We start from the raw sequence: 27,934 nt of genomic DNA, 5'->3' as shown, positions 1-27,934 counted from the left end.
TTGGGACACGTAAAAAGGTGATGCTGATACGCTCTCTTCAGCAAAAAATAAGGTTTCCCTGGTTGGAAGGCTCAAAATTGTGACTTTTCCGACTCTGACATACACAACATAGTGAGGGATTTCCGCGTCGGTCCAAGTAAAACGACACCATGTTGAGTGTTCCACAGCGGCGGTGGAAATGTCGCCTTTGAGTGACCGCAACAGAGAGAAAACGTCGAGTTTGAGTGTCCCACAGCAGAAGGAGAACATCGCCTTTGGGTGTCCTATAACGGAGGGAAAACGTCGTCTTTGAGTACAGTATTTCACGGCTGGAGAAACATCGCCATGTTGAGTGTTCCGCAGCGGAAAAAAGGTCGCCATTTTGAGTGTCCACAACAGAGACACCGGCGCCATATTCAGTGTCCCCACGCGACGTTCCGCCCACCACTTCACTCTGAACTGCCGGCAGGTTGTTACGACCGGAAGTTCCACCATTTTGATCGGGCCCCTACCTTAGGAGCGGAGCGAGGAGTCGGGTACGGCGCCAAGTGTGGCGGGGCGGCCAACAGGGAGGGGATGAGGAAACTGACGGAGGGGTGGCGCGATGGGAGAACGGAGTTTAGGGGAAGCGGGATTTAGAGCTGGTTGCAAGGGTGAGGGGAATGTGTTACGGGTGCGAGATGCAAGAGGGAGGGAGGGGAGATGTGATGGGTGCAGGAGTGAGGGGAGGGGAGATGTGATGGGTGCGGGGTGCAGGAGTGAGGGGAGGGGAGATGTGATGGGTGCGGGGTGCAGGAGGGAAGGGAGATGTGATGGGTGCGAGGTGCAGGAGTGAGGGGAGGGGAGATGTGATGGGTGCGGAGTGTAGGAGGGAGGGGAGATGTGATGGGTGCGAGGTGCAGGAGTGAGGGGAGGGGAGATGTGATGGGTGCGGGGTGCAGGAGGGAGGGGAGATGTGATGGGTGCGAGGTGCAGGAGTGAGGGGTGATGTGATGGGTGTGGGGTGCAGGAGTGAGGGGAGGGGAGATGTGATGGGTGCGGGGTGCAGGAGTGAGGGGACGGGTGGTGTGATGGGTGCAGGGGGAGGGGAGGTGTGATGGGTGCAGGGGGGAGGGGACGTGAGATGGGTGTGGGGTGCAGAGGAGCGGAGGTGTGATGGGTGTGGGGTGCAGAGGGGAAGGGAGGTGTGATGGGTGCGGGGTGCAGGAGTGAGGGGACGGGTGGTGTGATGGGTGCAGGAGGGAGGGAAGATGTGATGGGTGCAGGGAGCAGGAGGGAGGGGAGGTGTGATGGGTGCGGGGTGCAGGGGGAGGGGAGGCGTGATGGGTGCGGGGTGCAGGAGGGAGGGGAGGCGTGATGGGTGCGGGGTGCAGGAGGGAGGGGAGGGGAGATGTGATGGGTGCGGGGTGCAGGAGTGAGGGGAGGGGAGATGTGATGGGTGCGGGGTGCAGGAGTGAGGGGACGGGTGGTGTGATGGGTGCAGGGGGAGGGGAGGTGTGATGGGTGCGGGGTGCAGGGGAGAAGGGAGGTGTGATGGGTGCGGGGTGCAGGGGGAAGGGAGGTGTGATGGGTGAGGGGTGCAGGGGAGGGGAGGTGTGATAGGTGCGGGGTGCAGGAGTGAGGGATGGGCGGTGTAATGGGTGCAGGGGGGAGGGGAGGTGTGATGGGTGCAGGGGGGAGGGGACGTGAGATGGGTGTGGGGTGCAGAGGAGCGGAGGTGTGATGGGTGTGGGGTGCAGAGGGGAAGGGAGGTGTGATGGGTGCGGGGTGCAGGAGTGAGGGGACGGGTGGTGTGATGGGTGCAGGAGGGAGGGAAGATGTGATGGGTGCAGGGAGCAGGAGGGAGGGGAGGTGTGATGGGTGCGGGGTGCAGGGGGAGGGGAGGCGTGATGGGTGCGGGGTGCAGGAGGGAGGGGAGGCGTGATGGGTGCGGGGTGCAGGAGGGAGGGGAGGCGTGATGGGTGCGGGGTGTAGGAGGGAGGGGAGGCGTGATGGGTGCGGAGTACAGGGGAGAGGGGAGGTGTGATGGGTGCAGGAGGGAGGGGACAGTGGTGGGAAGGGGTATGGGTGCAGCAGGAGGGGAATGTGGTAGGTGCCATTTCCAGGGGGTCAGCGCAGGGGTGCGTGGCACGGGGGAGGGGAGGGCAATGGTTACAGAGCGATAAGATGGAAGGGTGGTGGGAGTGGTATGTGCGCAGGAGGATGGGAAGGTGGTAGATGCAGTGGGAGGGGAGAGTGGTAGGCACAGGGGGAGGTTGGGGGCGAGGTGAAGGGGAAAGTAAGTCAGGGAATTGATAGGGAAGGGTTAGTATAACAGCAAGGGTACATGGTTCGGTAAACCATTGATAGTGGGGAGGTTGGATGTTAAAGGGTAAAGGGAGGGCATTGGAGGATGGGGATTTTGATAACTGGAGCAAGAGGGCAATGAAGGAGGAGATACTAGAGATTGTAGACGCTAGAATCGGGAACAAAAAATAGTGGAGGAACTTAGTGTGCGGGGAAAAATTTGTAGAGTCATTGGGTGGGTAAAGATTTGGGTTAGGACCCTGCATTGTGATTGCATTGCCTATGTCCTGATGAGACGAACTGATAACTATTGATCGGGCTGTGGTGGGAGGTGTTGGGTGGGTAATGTGCCTGGTGCTGGAGGTAGGGTGTTAGATGTTGGGAGATTGGCGATGGTGTGGTGGAGAGAGTTGGGAATCCAGCAGGGTATAGTACTGTGCAAAACTTTTAGTTATCTTTTTAATATAAATTTTGTTTTAGATGTGTATTTTTTCTCTGCATTAGTGTTGTCAGTAGAAAAGTGCAAGTTTTAGATTTCCAAGAATTCGTTTTCCAAAAAATTAAAATTTAGAGATTACTTTTGTATTTTGCTAAAGGAAGTTAACTTAATAGTAGATCACTTTTTAAATAAAAATGTGATTACTTTATAGGTATTAAACAAAGATAAAGTGGTGATAATGATGAATGACAATGAGTTGAATGAACTAAACTGATTAACTGAAATGGAAGCGGGTTTAGAAGGAATCAAACTGGGTGAAGGACATCCAGACTAAAAGGTGAGGGTGTGGTAGATGTGAAAATGTAACCTTCAAGTCATCAAGTCTTACACCATGCCAAGAGTGAGTAGAGCAACAAGACCTTGTGCTGATTGATACGTCAGTCAGCAAGGTCTCTCCCAAGCAAAAGTTTTATGGCAGCCAGGTGTTTCAGGATGTGCTGTCCAAGCTGTTCTGAAGAAGTACGAAAAACGGGCAAGGTTGAGGGTCAGAAACATGGAGGTCAGCCATGGAAACTGACTGCAGCAGACACGAGATACGTCAAACTAACATTCCTACTAAATCAGAAGTCCAGCACGGCTATCAGCTCTGAACTCACAGACACCACTGGAACCCAAGTACACCCCTCTACAGTCCGGAGAAGTCTTGTTAGAAGTGTCTTCATGGAAGAGTTACTGCCAAAAAGCCATTCCTCCGAAGTGGAAACAAAGCCATGAGACTCATCTATGCCTAATAACACAAGGACGGGGCTGCTGAACAGTGACAGAAAGTGCTCTGGGCTGAAGAGTTAAGATTTGAAATTTTTGGCTCAAACAGGAGGCAACAGGAGCTGTCTGCAGAAAAGCTGGAGGGCACTGCATAGATGGGTGTCTGCAGCCAACAGGGAAGCATGGCGGTGGCTCCCTGTAGTACTGGGGCTGCATTTCTGCGAATTGGAGTTTGTGTTCTGGTCAGAATTAATGGAATCCTCAATGCTGAGAAGTACAAGCAGATTCTCATCCGTCACGCAAAAACATGAGGGAGGCATCTGATCGGTCCCAACTTCATTCTACAGCAGGATACTGACCCAAAACACATGGCCAAGGTCATAAAGAACTATCTTCAGTGAAAGGAACAAGAGTTCAACAAATGGTATGGCCTTCACAGTGCCCCAATCTTAACATCGGGGCTGCCTGGGATTACCTAGCGAAACAGAAGTGAGACAGGCAAAGTCTGCAGAAGAGCTGTGGCAAGTTCTTCAAGATGCTTGGATAACCTACAAGCTGATTTTCTTATGAAACTGCATGATAATATTTAAGAGAATTGATGCAGTTTTAAAGTCATGGAGTGGTCATACCAAATATTGCTTTAGTTTTTTTTTAACCGTTTATTGCTCTTCACAGTAAATGTTTTGACATTTAGAAACTTAATTTCATTATTTTTGCTTTTCAGAATTTGTTTTTACATGCACCTATGACTTTTGCACAGTACTGCACATGAAATGACAGAGAGTGGAACAGATAGGGAATGGGAATGAGAGAATGTAGATCAAATGGGAAATGTACAGCTGGGATTGTGGTGTGTTGAGAAAGAGAGGTGATATGGGTGGAGCTGCAGGGGCCAAATTAAGGAGAATGAAAAGGATAGATGGAAGGGGTGAGGAAAACTGGGGTGGTGGCTGGTATTGTTGTTTAACAATCTTGGTGTTCTGTGGAGGATGCGGAGAGGCTTCAGGGGTACATGGGCAGATAGAGTGAATGGACAAGGGCATGCCAGGTGGAATATAATGTGGAAAGTTGCCAGGTCACTGGCTTTGGTAGAGAAAAAAATAAAAGGTGGGTATTTTTAGAGATTGAGAATTTAAAAGATGTTGGTGTACAGAGTGACTGAGTGTCCTTGTGCAGAAATTTGTCAATTAATATGCAGGCATGGCAAACTAGTTAGAAAGGCACACAGTGAGTTGGCCTTTATCGAATACAAGTGTAGCAGTGTCTTACTGCAGTAATCCCACAACTGGGTGTTGTAGGAATCAAGAACTGTAGGGTTGGTAGAACTCAGGTGAAAGATCTTCTGTCATTGGCAGAGTAGCAGAGGGATCAGAAGGTTCTAGAGGGACACATTGGAGAGAAGTGGGTGAGAGAATTGACAGGGGGGGTGGCCAAGGTGAGGATTGAAGTAGTAAGAGTGAAGAAGACAGCAGGGAATGAATGAAACAGGACCAGAGATTTGGGTGGAGGAGATAGCTGGATTGTTGTAGGTGTTGGGTATAATGGTTGAGGGGAGGAAATGTACAGAGATATTGAAGGTGCTGGCCGCTTAATGCCATGGGATAGCAGTGGTCAACATCACTTAACAACATTGATCTTTTGTTTTCTTTAAGATTCTGAAGGAAGAGTGTGAGTAGCGGAAAACAACATAGTGCGTGACTCGAGGAGGGCTTGAAGGTAAAATGATTGATGATACTTTCTCCTTCTTGTCTGTTTATGGTTGACAATTGTCCTGTGTAGCTCCCTGACTGGACATTTGTGAGAATGGTTTATCTGGAAACCTTTTGAGATAAAATAATATTAAAAAATAGTAACAGTGGGCTTGAACTTGCATGGTTGCTTTCTGCACATGCAGAGATGAGGAACCATAACACCATGCTGGTCATTTAAAACCCAGAGCTTTCTGAAACCAGTGTTTTACCTCCATGATTGTGTAGTTTTCATATAATTAGAATCTGGTACAGTGATTTTAGGGATGGACATGGAAATCCAGAGCAGCTAGCCTTCTAATATGAAAATTATTAGGGATAAGGAAAGTTCTACTTTATTTAGGAAGTGTTAACAGAATACTTCAGAAACAGTAAGCAACAGACAATCTGCTGCTGGAGGAACTCAGTGAGTTGAACATCTGTGTGGAGAAAGAAATTGTTGATGTTTTGGCTGAAGACTGCATTTGGACTAGGTGACCAGTAGAACAGTGGACTGAGGAGAGTTGTAGGATGACAGGTAGAGGGGTGGATTTGCAGGACAGTGCAAGCAGACACAAGTGAGGAAAAAATAAATGGTGCAGGGTTGGAGGTGTGAAATTTGGAGACAAGCAGAAACACAAAATTGTGTGTGTAGGTGAGAACATGCAGTGGGTGGATGGAACGGAGATGGAGGAGGGAGTATTGATGGAAAGCAGATGAGACTGGGAGGATCAGAAGGTGGGGGTGGAGTAAAAGTGAATTGCCTAAACTTTGGAAAACTTGAGATTGATGTTGTTGGGTTGTAGACAACCCAGGCGCAATGTGAGTTGTTCCTCCAGTTTGCATTGCTGGCATTAGAGATGGCTGAAGGTGGATTGGCCAGTTTGGGACTGACTAAGGAAGGGGAAGTGAAATGGTTTGCAGTTGGATGCTCAGAATGTCTGTTGAGGACTGAGCACGAGTACTCTGAAACGGTTACCAAGTGGGAATATTATGATTGGACAGAGCTAATGTCGACTTATGAAAAGTGTTGTTGTTTTGAGATTGTGACATAGAACGGTGCTGGCACAATGTTGTGCCAAACCAGCTATAAAGTAAATCAAAAACACCCCAACACCAATCCGTCCACCCTGCATAGTGTCCATATCCCTCCATCTTCCTCACATTCATTGCCTGTCTTAATGGCTCTTAGGAGCCTCTAATATATTTGCCTCTGCCACCACCCAAGGGAATGCGTTCCTGGCATCCAGCACTCTGGGTAAAAAAAAACCTGCCTCTCACATCCCCTTTGAACCTTCCCCTCTCACCTTCAAAGCATGCCCTCTGGTATTAGACATTTCAACCCTGGGAAAAAGATATTCTCTGTCTATGCCTCTCATAATTCTAGAAACCTCTATCAGATCTCCTTGAGCGTCCACCCTCCAAAGAAAACCCACGTTTGTCTAATCTCTTATGTTAGCACATGCCCTCTAAACCAGGAAGCATCCTATAGAGGGGCGACCAGAACTATATGCAATACTCCAGGTATGGCCTAACCAAAGTTCTATAAAGTTGCAACATAACTTGACTTCTGAACTAAGCGCCTCAACTAATAAAAACTAAAATTCCATAAACTGCCTTCACCATCTGATCAACCTGTGTAACCACTCTCATGGAGCTGTGAACTTGGAGCCTAAGCTATCTCTGCTCAGCAACACTGTTAAAAACTCAGCAACTACCTTGCTCATAAAATGTACTGTCTCCTCGCATTTGCCCTACCAAGGTACAACATCTCTCATTAATCTGGGTTAAACTCCATTTGCCATTTCTCGCCCATATCTGCAACTGATCTATATTGTGTTGTATTCTTTGCCAATCTTCTACACTATCCACAACTCTACCAATCTTGGTATATACATCACAAACAGCAGTGGTCCCAGCACAGATCCCTGTAAAACACCACTACTGACTGATCTATAGTTCCCAGGATTTTCTCTTGTACCCCTCTTAGAAAGAGGTACATTAGCCACTAGCCAGTCCTCCAGGACTGCCTGTGCCTAGAGAAGACATGAAGATGCTAGTCAAGGCCCTAGCAGTTAGCAAAATAGATAAGTTGCATCTGTCCTATTTTAGACTTTCAGAAAATTTTTGCTAAGGTGCTGTTGAAAAGTTTATGAACCAACTTTAAAGCACAAAGGTTGAAAGTTCCCATGATTTTCTTTTGTAGCCCTTCTTAAATAAAAGCATAATGTTCACTACCCTCCGGTCTTCTGACACTTCTAGCTAACCGTGATGCAAATACCTCTCACAATTTCTTCTCTAGCTTCCCACAATGTCTTTGAATATACCTGGTCAGATCCTGGAGATTTGTCTATCTCCGTACATTTTAAGATGTCCAGCACAACCTCTAATGTCGACAGTCTCTCACCATTAACTTTCTTGAGGTCTGAAGAGAAAACTGCTGGAGCAGTGAAAAGATGCAACCATTGCTGGCAGTACTCAGCAGATCAAGCAGCATCTGTGGTGAGAGAAGAAGTGGATTAATATTACTGGTTGTATTGCAAACAAAAAAGACTGGTTATCTGAAATGATGAAATTCAGCATTGAGTCCTTAGTGCTGGAGTGTGCCAAGTTGAATGTAGAAATGCTGTTCCTCTGGCTTTTATTGGGCTTGTTATAACCTTGTCGCAGGACAAGAGAAGTCAAAAATAATTAAAGTGACAAGTTCTGGTTTGACCTTGTGGTCTGAATGGAAGTGGTTCTCAGAGTGGTCAATCAATTTGATTTCTGTAGAGAGGTGGAGACCGCATTGTGAACACCACTTTCTAACATTTTTTCTTTCTTGACAATTAACAACTTCCTTTTGAACATTGCAGTTGAATCTGACTCCACTTGCCTAGGAAGTACGTTGCGAATTCTCACCCTCACTGCATAAAAATATTTCATGTTCTTTTGCCAATGTTTTCTATTCTGTGTTTCATTCTGTGTTTTCTAGTACTAGATCTGTGTGTCAGTGGAAACTGTTTCTCTCTATCTACTCTGCCTGGCCCTTTCATGGCTTTATCAGAGCCATTGTAACTCCTTTTCTAAGGGAAACACCACCAAGAGTCTGTCACCATAAGTCACGTTGCCTGGTGAAACTCTTCTACATCCATCCTAAACCCTAATCTGAGAAATGGAACTGACAGTTAAGGTCTGAATAAACACAATGGAACTAGAGAAACAGATGAAAGCACAGTAGAAGGTGGAATTGAGCTAACTATAGGAGTGTGCGGGCTTGTAATAGATATTGGCACCCCCTGCATTAGTTGGGAGGTTACATTCCTGGAAAACAGTCTGTATTGTGATTTTTGTCATGCGAAGCCAAGACAACTCCGCAAATGTCAAGAAACACCAATTGAAAAAGTATGTTTATTTACTGATTTTTTTTTACATGAATCCTGTAAGAGTGTTTCTTATTCAGAATCGGGTTTAATATCACTGGCATATGTTGTCACATCTGTTGTTCAGCAGCAGCAGTACATTGCAATACATATCGAAAGTATAAGTTACAGTAAAAGTATGCAGTGCAAAAAGAGTTTATATAAAAAAAAGAACATTTTCTGAGGTAGTGTTCAATGTCCACTCAGGAACGATAGGAAGAAATTGTTGGGGTAGACCCTGAGAAAAGGACTGTAGGGTGGAAACAGGTTGCAGAAGTGATAAAACCTGTCAGTTCTGTGTGAGGGCAGGAAGCAACTGCAATTCAGTCATCAAGTTACTGGATAAGGAAGCAAGGAGAAGTTCCGATAGAATAGAAATTAGTGTTTTACACATCATAAAGAGGAAGGTATAGTTTGGGCCCATCATTTGATCTGGGTGAAGTAAGTGGTGTTGGAACAGATCCACAATGGGAGAATGAGTTCAGGCAGTTTTAGAGGGCTAAACTGGTCCCCTGTACAGTGGAAAGAAGTGATAATAATCCTCAATTATGGAGTACTGTTCTGCTTTACCTGTACGCACACACGAGTGGTATGCATAGTTCATGTTCTAATTCCAGCGTGGGAATACTCTCCGACTCCAGCATGGGATAGGGAGTTGGGGAGTTGGAGTTGTAATAGTGAGGACCAGGATATCGAACACTGGAGAAATGAAAGAGAAGGTACGAGGTGTGATCAACTTCAGTGGAAGAGGACATAAGGAGCTGAAGTGGGAGGTGACCTAACAGTACTGTGCCTGCTGAGCTATTAAATAAGATCATAGTGGATGTTTTATCTTAGCTTCACATTACTGCACAAACTTGATGTCTTAATTGCCTTAATCATGAAAGACTGGAAACTAGGCAAAGGGAAAAGAATGGAATTAAATAGGAAGAAATAAGTTGATCAATAAGCAATATCCATTGCAAGAAGCTTAATGGTCCCATATGCATACTAGATCAAGGAGCCTTCCTGGACTGGAGTGGAGGAGTGTTCCTGTGCTGGAGTTCAAACATGGACTGAATACGCTTTCTGTGTGTGTGTGTGTGATTCAGGTAAAGGAAAACAGTATATAATTATTCTGCAGCATATTCACCACCTTGTTTGTAATTGGATGGAATCGTACAAAATGCAACTAGCTCATTCCACCAAGAGTTCAAAGTAAATTTTATTTTCAACGTACTTATGTCACTATATGCTATCCTGAGATTCATTTTCTTACATGCATTCACAGTAGAGCAGAGAAGTACAATAGAATCAATGAAAAACTACACACGAAGACTGACAAACAACCAATTAAAAAATCTGATAGCACAAGTTGTAGAATCCTTTAAAGTAAATCCATAGGTTGTGGAATCTGTACAGAGTGACGTAAGTGATGTTATCCGCACTGGTTCAGGAGCCTGATAGTTGAAGGGTAGTAACTCTGAACATGGCATCTGTACCTTCTATACAATGGCAGCAGTGAAAAGAGATCATGGTCTGGGTGATGGGGTCATTGATGCTAGGTGCTGCTTTCTTGTTTAGCGCTCCTTGTAGATGTGCCTCTTGATGTCCCTCCTCACTCAAAGAGCTCTTCAGCCTGATCCTTCTGTCAACCCTCAGTTTTTAGCTCCGCATTTCGTGACTGCCCATGCAGGCATGGAAAGGATTTTCTGCTTCCTCCTTCCAGGCAGTGAGTCCCAGACCTGACCACTGTCTGCAATCATTGAACACACAATTGCACACTGGACTTCACTTTGCTTATTGATCTAGGGAATATTTTGTCACTGGAGTAGAATTGTTTCAGATCATGATATCTGCTCAAAGCCGTGCTGACCTTGAATATGAGAATACAAAAGGGTGTGCAAGGTGAAGAGATTTCTCTGACTGGAATTACTGGATGTGGTGGATCGGAGGGCATGGTTACAATATTGTAAATTTGTGGCAACCCATTTCCTGGCACATCCGAACCGGCTCACAATTAGCCAGCGTTCCGGCTAAGGGAGATAGCCTGCGGGGATTTGCGAGCACAGAGCTTTGGAGCCTCTGCGCCACGGGGGGCAGGTTGAGGGAGGCTTAAAAGTGAGGCTGGGGATTTCGAATAAAGTTTTTCCTTCGACTGCAGTTACCGACTCCGTGTCGTAATTTTAGCGCTGTGTGTAGCACACCGCTACAAATTGTATGTTTTAAAGAACTTTCTCCTTCCAGTTCATTGTGTAATTAGTGATCTTGTCCAAATCATGACAGACCTTTCAACTCAATGTATATAATAACCAAGATTCAATGTATATAATAACTTTTGACCTACATTTGGTCCATATACCTTCAACCTGACCTACCCACGTACTCATCCAAGTGTCTTTCAGAAGTTGTTATATCTGCCTCAACCACTTCCTTTGGCGGCTCACTCCAAATATGGACAACGTTCTGTATAATAAAAAGATTCCCTTCAAGTGCCTACTAAGTGCTTTCCCTCTTATTTAAGCCTATGTCCTCTAGTTCTTGATTCCCCAATGCTGGGGAAATGTCTTCACGCATTCATCCTTGCTGTTTTACTCTCTATAACAGTGCATTGTCGCTCCCTCCGGGGGATGGTGGGAGTTTCAAAGAGGACAGTAGGATGGCACTTGGTAGCAAGTGGATCAGCAGAAGGATTACAGGCTTAATTTAAGAAATGAATTACTTATTATAAGTATTTGACCTGCCTCAGAATTGATTATAATATACATGTAATTTCCTCATCTCTTGCTAACCCATTGGTTTGTATAACATTGGAAGTGCGTTATATTTGTTGAAAAGCAATGTAATGCTTCTTCAGTTGGCATACCACGAGGACAGAAGAAATCGTGTTATTTCTGGGCCCAGCCCCACATTATTGCTATTCACTACTGTAGTACAATGTTAACTAGTGCAATTCCCATACTCTGATCACACTGTTGCAATTCCTGTGAATTAGGGTGTGACATTCAATGGGGTAAAGTTCAAAATCTTCCCTTTCGAATGGTCTTGACCACATTTCTCTAGGCCAAGGCCCAGCCGAGATATCGCTGCCCTACTTTATGTACCTTCAGGCAGAGTCAGTTTTTGCCTGAGCCATGATGACATTTTAACTTCACCCTTTATTGTTGGACTTAAAGAATCAGCAATTCACCATGATCGTTAATCCATAACGAAAATGACAGGATCAGACCAAACGAAAAAGACGTGTAGATAGTATAGTGTGGTGTATCTGAAATATGGATTTATACCAGCAACAACCAATGTGTTTGTTGTGTGAAAACGGTTTTTCCAAATGAGCAATAAAACTATACAGGCTTCTTGAACATTTGAAGAGAACACACTGATAAAGCAAACAAGAACTTGGAGAATTTTCAGTCAATTCATGAAAATACTTCAAAGCATGTTTGCCAGCACTTCACAACAAAACAGTGATGGTTTGTTGCTTCATATAACATTTCATTGCTTATTGCTAAATCTGGAAAGCCCCATACAATTGGAAAAGAACTGATTCTGCCAGTAGTAAGGAAGGTTTTGAGTATGGTTTTGCATAAGTCAACAGACCAAATAATTATAGAGATTCTGCTCAGCGATGACTGTTCAAAGATGAATAGCTGAAATATCTAAGAATGTGTAAGACACATTGTACAACACACTTAGAACAGCAGAGTTTGCTCTGCAGTTCGTGAGTCAACTTTGCCAGGCAACAGAATTTTGCTTCTTGGTTACGTTCACTTCATAAAAGATGAAAGCATAGTTTGAAAGTTGTCATTTGCAAGGGTGAGTGAATATTTCGGGTTATTGAGCAATCCTTCAAAGGGAAGGACATTCTGCTGACCAACGTTCTTGCTTGTGCAACAGATGGGGCACAGTCAATGACAGGATGCTAACGAGGGGTTATTCAATATTATTGCGTACCGTGTCATGTGACATAGGCAATCATGGTCTTTGACCGTGATTGTTCTTGGCAAATATTTCTTCATAGGTGGTTTGCCACTGGGCAGTGTCTTTACAAGACAGGTGACCCCAGCCATTATCAATATTTTTCAAAGATTGGGGTCAGTGGTCACATAACCGGGACTTGTGATATGTACCATCTGCTCCCATGGCTTCAAGTGACCCTGATTGGGGGCTAAGAAGGTGCTACACCTCCTTTGGTAGAGATGCATCTCCACCCTGTGTGATTATTATTTTCTGGAAAAAAAAAGCTGCATCTAACATACTTATCACTCACTGTGTAATTCACAGATAACCTAAGTGATCAGCTGCACTACTCATTAAATACTGTTACCACAGCAGTAAGTAAAATCAAGTCCCATGCTCAATTCTCAACTATTTCGAGACCTTTGATAATGATAAACAGTATGACTGCTTGCTGTTGCATACCAAAGTCAGATAGCTGTCAAAAGGAAACTGTCTGAAATGTTTTGTGCTTTTTGAAACGGATCAAATTCTTTGAAGATTTGAATGCTTCATTCAGTAATCAACTCAAGAATATTAGGCATGGCATTGCTTATTTGTCAGAATTATTCATGAACTTAATGAAATCAGTCTTTATTTGCAAGCAAATGATGTGAATCTTATCAAAATCAGATCAGTTGTCTTCACGTTTCTGTCCAAGTTAACCCTATTTAAGTGCAATATTAGCTATTGCAACCTTTTCCGATTTCTGGGCCTTCTTGAGAAGGAAGAGAAAGAATGCTAGATTAGGTGTTGTGTAATAACCCAGATCTTAGGGAACTTAATATAAAGGAACCCTTGGAGGCAGTGATCATAATATGATTGAATTCGTATTGCAATTTGAGAGGGAGAAGCATAACTCACATGTATCAGTATTGCAATTGAATAAAGGGAATTACAGAAGCTTGAGTGAGGAGCTTTCCCAGATGGATTGGAGGAAGATACTGGTGGGGATGATGGCAGAGCAGAGATGGCTGAAGTTTCTGGGAATAGTTCACAAGTTGCAGGATAGATATATCCCACAGAAGTAATCGTTCTCTAATAGCAGGGATAGACAACTGTGGCTGACAAGGGAAGTTAAGGATGGCATAAAAGCCAAGGGAAGGGCATATAAGGTCGCAGAAGTGAGTGGGAAGTTGGATGATTAGGAAGCTTTTAAAATCCAACAAAAGGCAACTAAAAAAGCTATGAATGGAAAAGATGAAATATGAGGGAAAAAAGCCAATAATATAAAGCAGGATACCCAAAATTTTTTTCAGTTGTGTAAAAGAATAAAAGGGAGGTGAGAGTTGATAATAGGACCACTGGAAAATGATGCTGGTGAGATAGTAATGGGGGACAAAGAAATGACAGATGAATTTAATGTCTACTTTGCATCTGTCTTCACTGTGGAAGACACTAACAATGTGGCAGAGGTCCATTATGAAGTTTGCTAGGCAAACTAAAAGGTCTAAAGATGGACCTGGACCAATTGGACTACATTCCAGAGTCTTGACAGAGGTTGCTGAAGAGATGATGGATGCATTGGTCATGATCTTTCAAGATTCAGTTGATTCTGCTTAGTCCTGGAGAATAGGGTGATTGCCTTTCCCCTTTCTTAAAGAGTGGATGACATTTGCAAAAGAAAGGAAATTATAGGCCAGTTTGCCTATCCTCAGTGGTTGGGAAAGTATTGGAGTCAATTATTAAGATGAGGTTTTGAGGTGCTTGGGGACTAATGATGAGTAGAATATAAAAGGAAGGAGATAATGCTAAGCCTTTATAAGACACTAGTCAGGCTGCACTTGGAGTATTGTCAACAGTGTTGGGCCCCATATCTCAGAAAGGATGTGTTGTCATTGGAGAGAGTCCAAAGGAGGTTCATGGGGATGATTCTGGAAATGAAGGTGTTAACATATGAAAAGTGTTTGGCAGCTTTTGGCCTGGGCTCACTGGAATTTAGAAGAATGCGAGGGGACCTCATTGAAACCTGCTGAATGGATGAGATAGGGGAGATGTGAAGAGGTTGTTTCCATGGTAAGGGTATCCAGAACTAGAGCACACAGCCTCAAATTTGTGGGGTTCTTTTTAGAATAAAGATAAGGAGGAATTTTTTTAGCCAGAGAGTGTATCTTTGAAATGCTCTGCCATAGACTGTGGTGGAGGCCGAGTCCGTGCGTATATTTAAGGTGGAAGTTAAGTTGATCATTTCCTGATCATGCCATCAAAGGATATGGTGAGAAGGCAGGTGTATAGGTTGAATGAGATCTAGGATCAGCCATGATGGAATAACAGCAGACTAGATGGGCTGAATGGTCTAATTTTTCTCCTATGTATTATGTGCCCACCTGTGTGAGTGCATAAATCTTCACTTGATTCAAATTCCAGATTTGGTGATAAATCATTCCTGATCCTTGTAATGAGGAATTAACATTTGTAATGGAGGAATTACTGTTCTTACTACAAAATGATTTTGAGCTGGAGCTCCTCTGTCTTATAATTTTTCATTATTATGTGCCCACCTATGTGAGTGCATTAAGACTTTTGGTTATAAAAAGAAATCTGAACTGAATCCTGTACTGTGGAAGATGGTCAGGATGTTCTTTATTGTCTTTCCAGCATTATTATCTCTAGTGGAGTCCAGTTTCAATGCTGTTGCCCAACATTTTACAAAGCAATTTATTGAATTTGGGGATCTGAGATTCCTTCTGAGTGACATTCACCCTGATGTTGAGAAGCTGGTAACACTGCACCAAGCCCATCCATCTCACTGAAAGGTGAAAAAGCTATGAAGTAGTGAATAGTTGGACTAATGCACAGTCTAAAATTGTTCATGAAAATAGTTTTTACTGTAAATAAATACATTTTGTTTGTAGATTTAAATAGATTTGAGATTTTTTGTAATTATTTTTCACTTTAAATTTGCAGTTCCTATTTTCTTTCATTGTGCATCGTAAATCAAAATTCTTTTTAGTCTTTTTGTGTAATGGCTGGAGAGAGGGTAGCTGAGGGTATGGTCTGGGATCCAAGGGGTGGTAACCCAAAAACACTTGTTGTCCGTAAGCCAGGACCCCAAATTTGGGCCACCGGTACCATCTAGGGGGAATAAATCTTAAAGAGTGATTTTTGGCAAGGTGTACACCCCTAGTGCTAGAAAATATGTGATAGCATTGCAGTGGTACCAGCTACTTGCATGGTAACCTCCATTCTGTAAGAACCATGATCCCATGATGCTTTGACAGTGGTAAGATGAATTTTGCCAGGTACCTGTCCCCTTACTTTGCTCAGATGAGGAACCTCCCAGAGAAGAATCCTTCTGTGTATGAGGCCTTCAAAACAGGCCAATTTTCAGTGCAGCTGTCAAGTAACAACCCCTTTGGGCAGATCCCTGTGGACCAGGCTATTGAAACCACAGTGAACAAAGACACACAGACTCCTGGAGGCGCATCACGGTTTAGCCTGAATGCTGGAGCTATCAAGCGTTACTACATAACAGCTGAGCACTGCAGTGCATTCCTGGGACAGTTAAGGGAGATGGTGCAAGGCAACAAATCAGAGCTTTGTCATGCAGAGCTACAGTGGCCAAGAATCCAGAAAGATGAGGAAGCAGTTTCAGCAGTGGTTGGCCTTGTACATGAATGGGTCAACCCATTTGCAGAGAAGCGGGACCTCATTAGCATCTCTATGGCAAAGAGAGCCCCCAAGGACATTGCCTCCGACCTAATGAAGGCATATGAGATTGGTGAGCAATGCTATGCAACCTTCAAGGGTGAGAGACCCACCAGCAAAGAAATTCCATGACCTAATGAAAACCAACAAGCTGATATGTGTAAGAAGAGAGAAGTGAAATCAAATGGGAGGGTGATCATCCTGAAAGCAAACAGGTCTTTGTTAGGACACATCATAGTGATGGCACAATGGTGCAGTCTACGTATGGAGGATATCCTTTCTCATCCCCTTGGACCATTTCCCTGGGCCCTGTCCACACCACAAGGATCGCTGAGAAAGACAAATAAAGCTACTTTAGCCACAACCTTGCAGAAAAACGTAGCAGTAGAAGAGCAACTTACAGGAATCTGCTACAGTGGTTGATGGAATGAACTTGGTCCAAAGAGTGAAAGGTGATCAAGTTACTTTCAGAGATGGTGCCACAACAATTCTGGGTAAAGCTCTGAGGGAAGGCAGTCAGAGTAGCAGAATAGATGTTGTGTTCAACACATACAAGGAGAACTCTATCAAGAATAGTGAAAGATCTCTCGGGGTGAAGAGACTGGTCATGAGTTGCAAGGTAACACAGGCACACAGATGGTGAGGCGGGGAGGAGCTTCCTGACCAAAGTCAGTAACAAAAGTAGTCTCATTAGCTTCATTGTCCATGAATGGAGGAAGGCAGAGAACAGAGCAAAGCTACAGGAGAAGATCCTGTATGCAAAGGTGAATGACAAATGTTACAGAATCACATCTCAAGACGGTGAGGAGGTCTCAGCTCTTCAGTGTCAACACGAAGAAACAGGTACTTCTCCATGCTGCCCATGTCACAAGAGAGGGATACCAATCTGTAGTGATCTGCTCAGAAGACACAGATGTCTTTATCATGTCTTTAGCATCTTGTGACAAGATTGAGGCCCCGTTGTTCTAGAAGTGTGGCACTAGAACCCGTACAACACTTGTAGACATCAGGAAGGTTGCTGCCACTGTTGGCATAGAGGTTTGTAGGGCTCTCATTGGGTTGCATGCATATATGGTTATATGGTTATATATACAGGATGTGACACTGTCAGCGCTTTTGCAGGTAAAGGGAAGACAAGTGCCCTAAAACTACTGACCAGCACCAGGGAAACTCAGGACACATTCTTAGAACACATACAAAATGTTGGTGGAACACAGCAGGCCAGGCAGCATCTATAAGGAGAAGCACTGTCGACGTTTCAAGCTGGGACCAAAGGGTCTCAGCCTGAAACGTTGACAGTGCTTCTCCTTATAGATGCTGCCTGGCCTGCTGTGTTCCACCAGCATTTTGTGTGTGTTGTTTGAATTTCCAGCATCTGCAGATTTCCTCGTGTTTGCACATTCTTAGAGTTGGGTCAGGAATGGGACTTCTCCCCAAAACTGATGGACAAACTGGAGGCATTTACATGTCTCCTGTAAACCCCAAAAGCATTGACCTCCAAGGTCAATGAGCTCAGGTATCACATTTTCTGTGCTAAAAAAGGTGAAATTGAAAGTCATCAACTCCTGCCATGCAAGGACTGCTTAACAAAACGTGCACATTCGAGCCAACTACCAGGCTGGTGTATGAAGAAGATGTTTGGAAGAAGGACCCACAAATGCCAAGCCTTGTTGGCAGAGGATGGAAGATGGAGAGAGAAGAGGAAGCTGAACAGTTGGTTGTGCACTGGATGGAAGGCCAGCCAGCACCTGTTGCCGTCCTGGATCTACTGGCCTGTAACTGTCCAAAAATATTCACTCCCAAGATGTATGTGTGTTGCAAATGGCCTCAGGTGTACTGATGTGTGTAGACTGGTGTAGCCAAAAGGCTCTTTTTTTCCTGAGTAATAGGCTACAACATGAGAGATCATGCCAAAGCCTGGCAAGACTGAGAACCAGGCATCCACCTCAGAGAGTGTGGCAAGTTCAGATGAAGATGTGGAAGACGTGGAAAATTATTATGATTAATAGGTTATGAAAGTATGGAAAGCGGTCTTTGATTAAATATATTCATTTTACAACCAAATAGGGTCTAGGTTATGGCCGTGTCAAACCCCACATTTGAATTATTGTACTGTAATTCTATATGCTATGACAAAAGCTTAAGATTGTTTTGATTTGATACAGCAATATGGAAGTTATCATGACATTGATAAAACTCCAGAAATCTCTCCAAATGAGGTTTTTTACCTTTTTGGGGGGGCGGGGTGGGTAACATTTTTTTGCTGTACTGATGTTAATATGGAATATATTCAAAAAGTGATTGTTTATTTAAATTCTTGAATAAATTCTCTACAAATCCTTGTGATTATATGTGTCCTAGGGTTTTTATTGACCAAAATAAACAACAGACAAATATTTTGCTAAAAATGAAATGATTCACTCTGCTGAAATTGGGTACTGTACTGCGAGTGCCATCAATGACATAGTTTTCAATGTAGACTTTTATAGCAATGTTTGATGAAAAGTGCTTGAAATTGGCTATCATTGTGACATATTTCAATGTTGAGGGATCACTGATGACAAAATATCACTGGGTTGAATATATACAGTCGGCCTTCCTGGGCCCTCCTTATCCGCAGGTTCTGCATGCACGGGTTCAACCAACCACGGATCGGGAAAACCGGGAAATTCTCTCTCCAGCACTTGTTCTTTGAGCATGTACAGACTTTTTTTCATGTCGTTGTTCCCTAAACAACTATTTGCATAGCATTTACATTGTATTAGATGTTATAAGTAATCTAGAGATGATTTAATGTATACGGGAGGATGTGCGTAGGTTATCATGGATTGGGATAGCAAAAAACCGGAAACTCTCTAAGTTGGAACAGGTACATCCGGTATTATTTAGCGTCAGTTAGTCAAACGTTTGTCTTGGCGTATAGTATGTATTTTGTCTTTCTATGTATATAAAACTCTTGTATATATCTTGTATGAAACATATGTATTTCAATAATTAAACCACTGCTTTGCTTAGTAATAATTGTAGCTTTCATTGGGTCAGGGCCTTCACATGCTCCATTATTCTCACTTTATCCTTTCAAATTGTTCGGATCGTTGACCGCCTGTAGCCTAATGCTTTCTCTTTCTGATCGCTTTATTAATTCCATTTTATTTTCAATCATGGTCGTTTTCTGGAACAGAAACACTGTGGGTAGCGGGTCCTGAGCTCCACCATGTCCTGAAGTCTACTGCACTGAGACAGGTTAAATAACCTCCTGAGCTCTGTCGGGTCCTAAAGTCCACCATCTTGAGCATTCGCATTTTTTGGTATCCGCGAGGGGGTCCTGGAACCAATCCCCTGCAGATAAGGAGGGCCGACTGTATGTTGTACTTTATATTGGCCACTTTTCAGAAATGCTTATTTTAGGATAGTGTTATAAAATGCATGACAGCACACATAAAGCTACCACTGGTGCAATGCTGTCACGTATTTTCTAACTCTAGAGATGTATATCTTGCCAAAAATCACTTGAGCATTATCGCCCTCAGATGATACCGACCCACCCTACTGGCTCATGGACTATTGGGAATCACCACTCTATAAGATCATACTGTAATGAAGAAAAGTCTCAGTCTGTTCAATCTCCCCCGTAACTCAGTCCTGCAAGTCCCAGCACCATCCTTAGATTTTCTCTGCATTCTTTCTAGCTTCATGATACCTATGTAACAATGAGGTACAGTGTGAATGACAGGCCCTGGTCTTATCCCTGAGATAATCTACTGGTGCCAGCTAGATAAGCATTTTAATGATGCACTGTTTTTTGTTTCAACGATTTTCTAATTCCATGGAGTCCTTCCTATATGGAACAATCTTCTAAAGGCCTGAAAAATCCTGATTTGACATGGGCTCTGTTTCCCCCTTAATCTTTCCTGCTCCTGCATCCTTGTATTTATTGGATTTGTCAAATGCTATTGTCCTGTAGGGACAGGAGCCTGCAGAGGCTGGAATCAGAAGTAGCAAGCAGTCTACTGGAGGAGCAGCATCCGGTGGCGGGGGATGAGGAAGCCTGGGGAAAGGAATAGTCAATGCCTGGGATTGAAACCTTGTATCCTGGCCATTGTCCTGTGCTGAATGAGATGACTTTGGGTGCTGAACTTTTTGACTTTTCAGAGTGCCCTGATAGGTTTGATCATGCTACAGCATTTTGAGACATATAGGTATGTGCTTACTGATGTTTAGTGTCCTGTTTCTTTCTCTCGTCTTAAATGATGGCACTGTATTTACTACTTTACAATCTGCTGAGAATGTCTCAAAGACTGGCATTGACACATTCACTGACCTGCACGCAATTTATTTCTTCCTTTCTCTTTAATGCTAATTTATTGGAGATGCAATGCAGCATTGCTGTAAGTATGGTTGAGAGAAGCAGACCATAAGACATAGGAACTGAATTAGGCCATTCAACCCATTGAGTTTGCTTCACCATTCAATCATGGCAGATTCATTATCCTTTCAAACCCTATTCTCCTGCCTTCTTCCTGTAACTTTTGAACCTATCAACCTCTGTTTTAAATATACCCTATGACTTGGCCTTCACAGCCATCTGTGGCAATGAATTCCTCGGGTTCACCACCCTCTGGGTAAAGAAATTCCTCCTAATCTCTATTCTAAAGGGACTGCCCTCTATTCTGAGGTTGAGCCCTCTGGTCCTAGACTGTCCACTATTGGAAACATTTCCATGTCCACTCTATCTAGGCCTTCGGATATTCAATAGTTTTCAGTGAGATTGCCAGCCTAAAATAAAAAGCTCCTCATATGTAAATCCTCTCATTTCTGGAATGATTCTAATGAACCTCCTTCAATGTCAGCACATCCTTTCTCAGGTAAGGGACCCAAAACTGCTCACAACACAGTACAGTGCTCTTTGACCAATGCCTCAGCATTATATCTTTATCCTCTTGAAATGAATATTAACATTGCATTTGCCTTCCTTGCTACCGACTGAACCTGCAAGCTAGCCTGTAGGGAATTCTGCAAGAGGACTCCCAAGTTCCTTTGCAATCTGATTTGTTTTAAAATTTACTCTGTTTTGAAAATAGTCTACACTTTTATTCTTCCTATCAAAGTGCACAATGACTCTGTATTCCACTGCCACTTCTTTACCTAATCTGTCCAAGTCCTGCTGATTCTCTGCTTTTTCAACATCTCCACCTATCTTTGTATAGTCTGTAAATTTGGTCACAAAGCCATCCATTCTGTCATTAAAATATAATGTGAAAAGAAGCAGTCCCAACACCGACCCCTGTGGAACACTACTAGTCACTGGCAGCCAACAGGAAAAGGCTCCCTTTATTCCCACTCTTTGTCTCCTTCAAGTCAGCCAAATCTCTGGCCATGCCAGTATCTTTCCTGTAATACCATCGTAATACTTAACTTGTTTTGCAGCATCTTGTCAATGGCCTTCAGAAAATCCAAGTAAACAACACCCACATACTGTCTTTTGTCTATCCTGCCTGTTACTTCCTCAAGGAATTCCAAGAGGTTTGCCAGGCAAAATTTCCTCTTATGGAAACCATGCTGGCTTTGTCCTATTTTATCATGCTCCTCCAAGTAAAGCTTCATCTTTAATAATGGACTTAATAACATTTTGCCAGCCACTGAAGTCAGGCTAACTGGCCTATAATTTCTTGTCTTTTGCTTCCCTCCCTTTCTAAAGAGTGGAGTGACAGCTATTCCAGAATCTAGCAATTCTTCAAAGATCACGACTAATGCATCTATATCTCTTCAGCTATTTCTTTAAGAATCCTGGGGTATTGTCCATCTGGTTGAGGTGATTTATCTACCTTCGGACCTTTCATCTTCCCAAACACATTCTCCTTAGTAATAGTGATTGCATTCACTTTTGCCTCCAACGCTTGGAATTTCTGGCATTCTGCTGGTGTCTTCCATGCTGAAGACAAATGCAAAATACTTATGGAGATTGCTCACCATTTCTTTGCCCCCATTGCTACCTCTCCAGCATCATTTCCTGATACCTGCTCTTGCCTCTCCTTTACTCTTTATGTATTTAAAAAAGTTCGGTATCTTTTAATTGTATGTTTGCTTACCTTCACATTTAATCTTTTCTCACCTTATTGTTTTAGTTCCCTTCTGTTGATTTTTAAAGACTTCCCAATCCACCTTCCTACTGATCTTTTCCTCTTGCTTTTATGCTGTCTTTGACTGTCTTTGATAGTAGATGATCAGCCATGATCTCAGAATGGTGGTGTAGGCTCGAAGGGCTGAATGGTCTACTTCTGCACTGTTGTCTATTCCCTTCTCAGCCACGGCTGACTCATCCTCCTCTTGGAATGCTGTTCCTTGTTTGACAGGAACCAATCTTCTGCCGTCTGAATTAGTCCCAGAAATTCCAACCATTGCTGTTCTCCTGTCAGCCCTGCTGGTGTCCCCTTCCAATAAACTTTGGCCAGTTCTTTCCCTATGCTTATGGTTTCCTTATCTCTACTGTTATACTGATACAACTGATTTTACTTTCTCCCTCTTAAACTGCAGGGTGAATTTTAAATTAGGATCAGTGCCTCCTAGGGGTCCTTTACCTTTAGCTCCCCAATCATATATGGTTCATTACACACCACCCAATCCAGAGTGACTTATTCCAAGTGGGTTCAACAAGAAACCTTTTTGTGGTATTTCTACAAATCCCTTCTCGAGATCCAGCAACAGCCTGATTTTCCCAATCTACCTACTGTCGAAACCCATCATACCATTATAACTTCGGCCTTTTCTATCTCCTGCTGTAAGTTATACCCTACATCCTGGTTACTGTTCAGAAGTCTGTATGTAACTCCATCATGGTCTTTCTTAACTCTACAAAGGATTCCATATCAGCTGATCCTATATTGTTTTCTAAGAATTTGATTTCAGTTTTTACCGAATGAAAGCCACATTTCACCCCCACTCCACAACTGCCCGTCCTTTTGATTTGATGTGTGTCCTTTGTTGTTACATTCCCTACTGCGATCTGCTTTCAGCCTCGACTCAGTGATGGCCCACAATGTCATGCCTACCAATTTCTAACTGTGCTACAAGGTCATCTACCTTATTTTGTATACTTAATGCATTCAAATATGACACCTTCAGCCCTGCATTCTTCATCTTGTTTGCCTAGAATTTGGTTTTGTTCTAGACATGCTTATTAATAGGGAATAGAGTGCCACTAATAGAGTGCTATTAATGCTTATTAATAGGGAATAGAGTGCCATTGTAGAGCAAATGTAGACTGCAGATACTGGGATTTGGGGCAACAAAACACTGCTAGAAGAACTCATTAAATTAAGCAGTATCTGTGGAAGCAAAGGAACTATTGGGATTTTAGGGTCGATGCCCTGCATTAGATGAAAAGGGGAGATGGTCAGTATAAAGTTGAGGGGTGCGGATGAGACCTGAGGTGATTGTTGGATTAATGAGGGCTGGTGGAGGTCAGGCAGATTGAGCCAGGTGACAGGGATAGAATTGCGAGGCAGACAGGTAGGTAGATGATGGCTGGAGGCCAATGGAGCAGGGTAGGTTAGGTAGAGTGAACATGAAAGTAAGTAAGGTAAATGATAATGGGAAACAAATGTAAAATGTGTGCGGATTTCTGAGTGGTCATATTTGAGCAGGGGTAATCTGAGTTCCCCTTCAATTGATAGCTTAAAGGGTTAATGAGGTCTTCAGGCCATGCATTGTGGCTGGTGCTGAACAATCGTTGAGCTGTGAAGATCTTGTCCAGTATGTCTCAGGAAAGTTGGAATTGATGTGGAGAGCATCTCTTCAAACAATTGGAGTGGGGTGGCTGAGGAGGAGCTTAACTTTGATCTTCCATGACAGGCAGTGGACAGGTCCCTTCAGCTGTCACCAAAAGTACGTTGGACCCATGACAGTACAAAAGAAGGTGTTAAAGCCAAGGAATGTCAAGGATTCCAGATTGTTGGCAAGACAGTCAATTTTGGAGCTAGTGGTTCAAATATCTTTCCACCTCCCTTTTTTGACATGCCTGTTAATATTTCTGATTTTGATTACCTTCCCAAATATTTTTCTGATATTGAGCTTTCATTGATTGCCCTCAATATTTCAGAAACAGTTTTTTTCCCTCTGCCATAAGATTTATGAATTTCCCATGAACACAATCTCATTGTTCCTCCTTTTGCACTGTTTATGTTTGTAATTTATAGCCCCTCAGGGCTGTGTCCTAAGCCCGCTCTCTGTATACCCATGACTGTGGCAACACTACAATGATTGGCCTAATTGCAAATAATAATGAGATGGTCTACAGAGGAAGTCATCACCCTGACACAGTTGTATCAAGAAATCAACCTCTTCCCTCAAAGTCGCAAAAACAAAAGATCTGGTTGTGGACTACAGGAGCAATGGAGACAGGCTAGCCCCTATTGACATCAATGGATCTGGGGTTGAGAGGGTGAACAGCTTTAAGTTCCTCAGCACACACATCACTGAGGATCTCAAATGGTCTATACATACTGGCGGTGTGGTGAAAAAGGCACAACAGCTCTTTCACCTCAGGACATTTACAAAGACAAGTGTATAGAAAGGTCCTGAAGGATCATTGGGGACCTGAGTCAGCCCAACCACAAACTGTTCCAGCTGCTACCATATGGGAAATGGTACCGCAGCATAAAAGCCAGGACCAACAGGACAGCTTCTTCCACCAAGCCATCCGACTGATTAATTCACACTAATACAATTGTATTTCAATGTTATATTGACTGTCCTGTTGTACATACTATTTATTATAAATTATTATAAATTGCACATTCAGACAGACTTAAAATAAAGATAAAGGAGTAAAAATAAAGGTTTTTACTCATGTAAGTAATAAAGTCAATTCAATTCAATAAATAACTAATTTCACATCATCAAAGTCAGTGATAATAAATATTTTTTTCTGATTGCTCTTCTCCCTGTTCTGTTTTAGCTGACCTGGATATTTGTTGCACAGGTAATCATATGAACATATGCAATATTAAACTGTTGGCTGCTTGAGTGACTCTGACATTTAATAAGATCATCGTTAGTCCTTTACAGTGGTTTGACTTCCCTGCACGAACCGCATATCCTTGAATTCCCTAAATATCCTAAAATCTGTCCTGAGTGTCCTCCAGCACTCTTGGGCAGAAATTTCCGAAGGATTGCCATACTTACGAGTTGCTCTTTGGAAATGTTATACTAGCTCACTCCTAAATATCCGATCCCTTATTCTGATACTGTCACTTGTAGTTCTAGGTGCTGAAGCAAGGGAAATTATCTCTGTATCTACCCTTTCAACCCCTGTAAGTATGTGGTCTTGCATTCTTCCAAATTTTAGTGTATCGGGTTAATCTCACTTTCCAGGATCAATCCACCATCTCTAGTATAATGTCAGTTATTGTCGGTGAAAATATCTCCATGATGGTAGATCCAGCATGTTGCTTTCCTTGAAGGTTAACAGCTCGTCATTAAGATGCAAGGCCTTTTTGTTAGGGGGATGCTAAAAATATCCTTGCCTATTAGGTTTAAGGGGCATATGATCTTTCCTTGGGGCCAAATATAGAAAGAAGTGTGTTAATGCTATGCTCTGAGCAATGCCATGAGCTGGTGTTTGACTCTTCAATGTGAATCGAGAGTTGACTTAGATGTTTGTATTTCAGGATAGTTTTGTATGTGGGTACGATGTGGATTCATGAGACGATTCAGTGAGGGAGTTAAGCAGGTCTGAGCCTGAAGTACAATGTTGCCAACTAGTAGCTGCCTGAACAAGCATGCTTTTGTCAGTGACCAGTGATATGCTGCTGAGAGTAATTCCTGTGGAGTGTATTGCCTGGTTGAGCCTGTTGACTCAATAGTGATTGGGGGTGGATTTGACTGAAATGTATTACAGTGATGACAGTTTTCTTACAAGGTGCTATAAAATCCACTGGTTCAGCTTGTTCTGTAACCCCAGTTTTTTTTAAAAAGAGCTTTCTCCTTTACCTCTAGGGCACTGAATATTTGAATTTGCCTGCCAGCAAAGAGGGAGTGGGGGGAGAAGATTTAAGGAGAGTCACGTTACTGCACTGAGTGAGGGAGAAATATTAGCCATCTATAATAAAAGCAGAAGCACCTGCTTAAGCCTCGTGCAGTTTCCTGAGAAGCTCAGCACAGGTTTGAAAAAGACAACTTCTAGTCACACTTGGGTAAAACAAAAGCACACAGCCAGCATCTGTGACATTTTTGTTTCTGAGTTCCCCCATCCCTTTCACATCAGTTCACAGATCTAGTTACATGTAAACTGCACTTAGTCAGATTGTTATTTAACAAGCAGGAGAATGTCTGCAGATGCTGGAAATCCAAGCAACACACACAAAATGCCCATTCCGACATGTCATGTTCCGTGTGGGTAGCCTCCAACCTGTTCGCGTGAGCATCGATTTCTTAAACTTCTTATAATTGCCCCCTCCCCCCCAATTACCATTTGCCATCCCCATTCCCCCCTCACCTCACCTAGCCATCACATTCCTCTGGTACTCCTCCCCCTTCCCTTTCTTCCTTGGTCTCCTACCCTCTCCTTCAGATTCCCCCTTCTCCAGCCCTGTATCTCTCTGACCAATTAACTTCCTAGCTCTTTACTTCACCCCTACCCCTCCCGGTTTCACCTGTGATCCGCTAGTTTGTACTTCCTCCTCTCTCTCCCCCCCCCCCCCCACCTTCTCATCTTTTTTATCCAACCTGAAGAAGGGTCTTGGTCTGAACCGTATACCGTTTAACTCTTTTCCATAGATACTGCTTGGCCTGCTGAGTTCCTCCAGCGTTTTGTGTGTGTAGGTTTTTAATCTTTCTTGCCTTGTGCCAGGTTTGTTTTATTCTTGCTTCCCTCTCACCTCTTTTACATCTATTTAATTAGTCTAAGGAATTTTTATCTCTCTCCACCTGACCTTTTGAGTATTTCCAACTTTTTCTGTTTTGATTTCAGATTCCCAGCATGCCAATGTAGTAATTTTGATTGCCTGCTGTTAGGTATCTTATAAGATACTGGCTGAGTTAGGATGCTAGCTTACAATGTGGGTGACTGAGCAGCATTCACCTGTGTGATAATGTGCAGGATGGCTAGTTTCTGGTGTCTGAGTTCTTCCTTCCCCCGGTTGATTGATTTCTCAGTACATTCTGGGTTGTGTCTCGATGTGTAAGTTAGATGGTTTTTCATGGCCCCCTGGGTAATGAACAGGTCTGTGTTTAAAGTCAATGTTGAAAATGCACTAAAATGCACATGGTAACTACACCTCTGTAGTATTATAGTGAATGACATCAAAAACACATAAGACACTTAAAGAGAGCAGTTAGTCACAGTGAAGAGAGCAAACCAAACGTATGTATGTACATTATTTTGAAATTTAATAGTAATATGTGGGGTGCCCATAAGTTGGCCATTTGTAACCTAGTACAAATGCCTTGATGTTTGTTTCTTGGTTCAAAAGCCAAAATGCATTGATGAGGATTTTTAAATGATTTGATTATTCTTTTTTGTGTTCTGTGGAACTTCCCCAGTAGGATCTCATTTTGATAAGCGATGGTCGAACATCAAGTAACAGGCCCTTTGGCCCACCAAGTCTCTACTGACCATCCACCATCCATTTATATTATTCCTGCACTGAACCTCCTTTTTATTGACACATTGACATCAACTACCACTCATCTCTGCCACTCTCTGAACAGTTTAC

General features: G+C 43.3%; 1 protein-coding gene across 11 annotated transcripts in view; it reads left to right on the top strand.

Moving 5' to 3' along the window:
• The first annotated feature begins 237 nt into the window (after window positions 1-237).
• The window catches only part of celf1 (cugbp, Elav-like family member 1), a 77,782-nt gene continuing 50,085 nt past the window's right edge, over window positions 238-27,934 (top strand). The window contains exons 1-3 of one of the 11 annotated variants that reach the window (XM_059975385.1): window positions 244-515; window positions 5,122-5,185; window positions 9,592-9,688. The gene's annotated coding sequence lies outside the window, so the exon portion shown is untranslated. Of the gene's footprint in view, window positions 516-609; window positions 633-2,900; window positions 3,042-5,121; window positions 5,186-9,591; window positions 9,689-27,934 lie in introns of those variants that run through there. The other 10 variants (XM_059975394.1, XM_059975386.1, XM_059975388.1 and 7 more) reach the window with 10 other exon arrangements.

The sequence above is a fragment of the Hypanus sabinus genome, chromosome 7 (genome assembly GCF_030144855.1).
Source record: "Hypanus sabinus isolate sHypSab1 chromosome 7, sHypSab1.hap1, whole genome shotgun sequence".
Lineage (NCBI taxonomy): Eukaryota > Metazoa > Chordata > Chondrichthyes > Myliobatiformes > Dasyatidae > Hypanus > Hypanus sabinus.
Note: the sequence above shows the minus strand (reverse complement) of the source record. Positions and strands in the feature narration are given on the sequence as shown.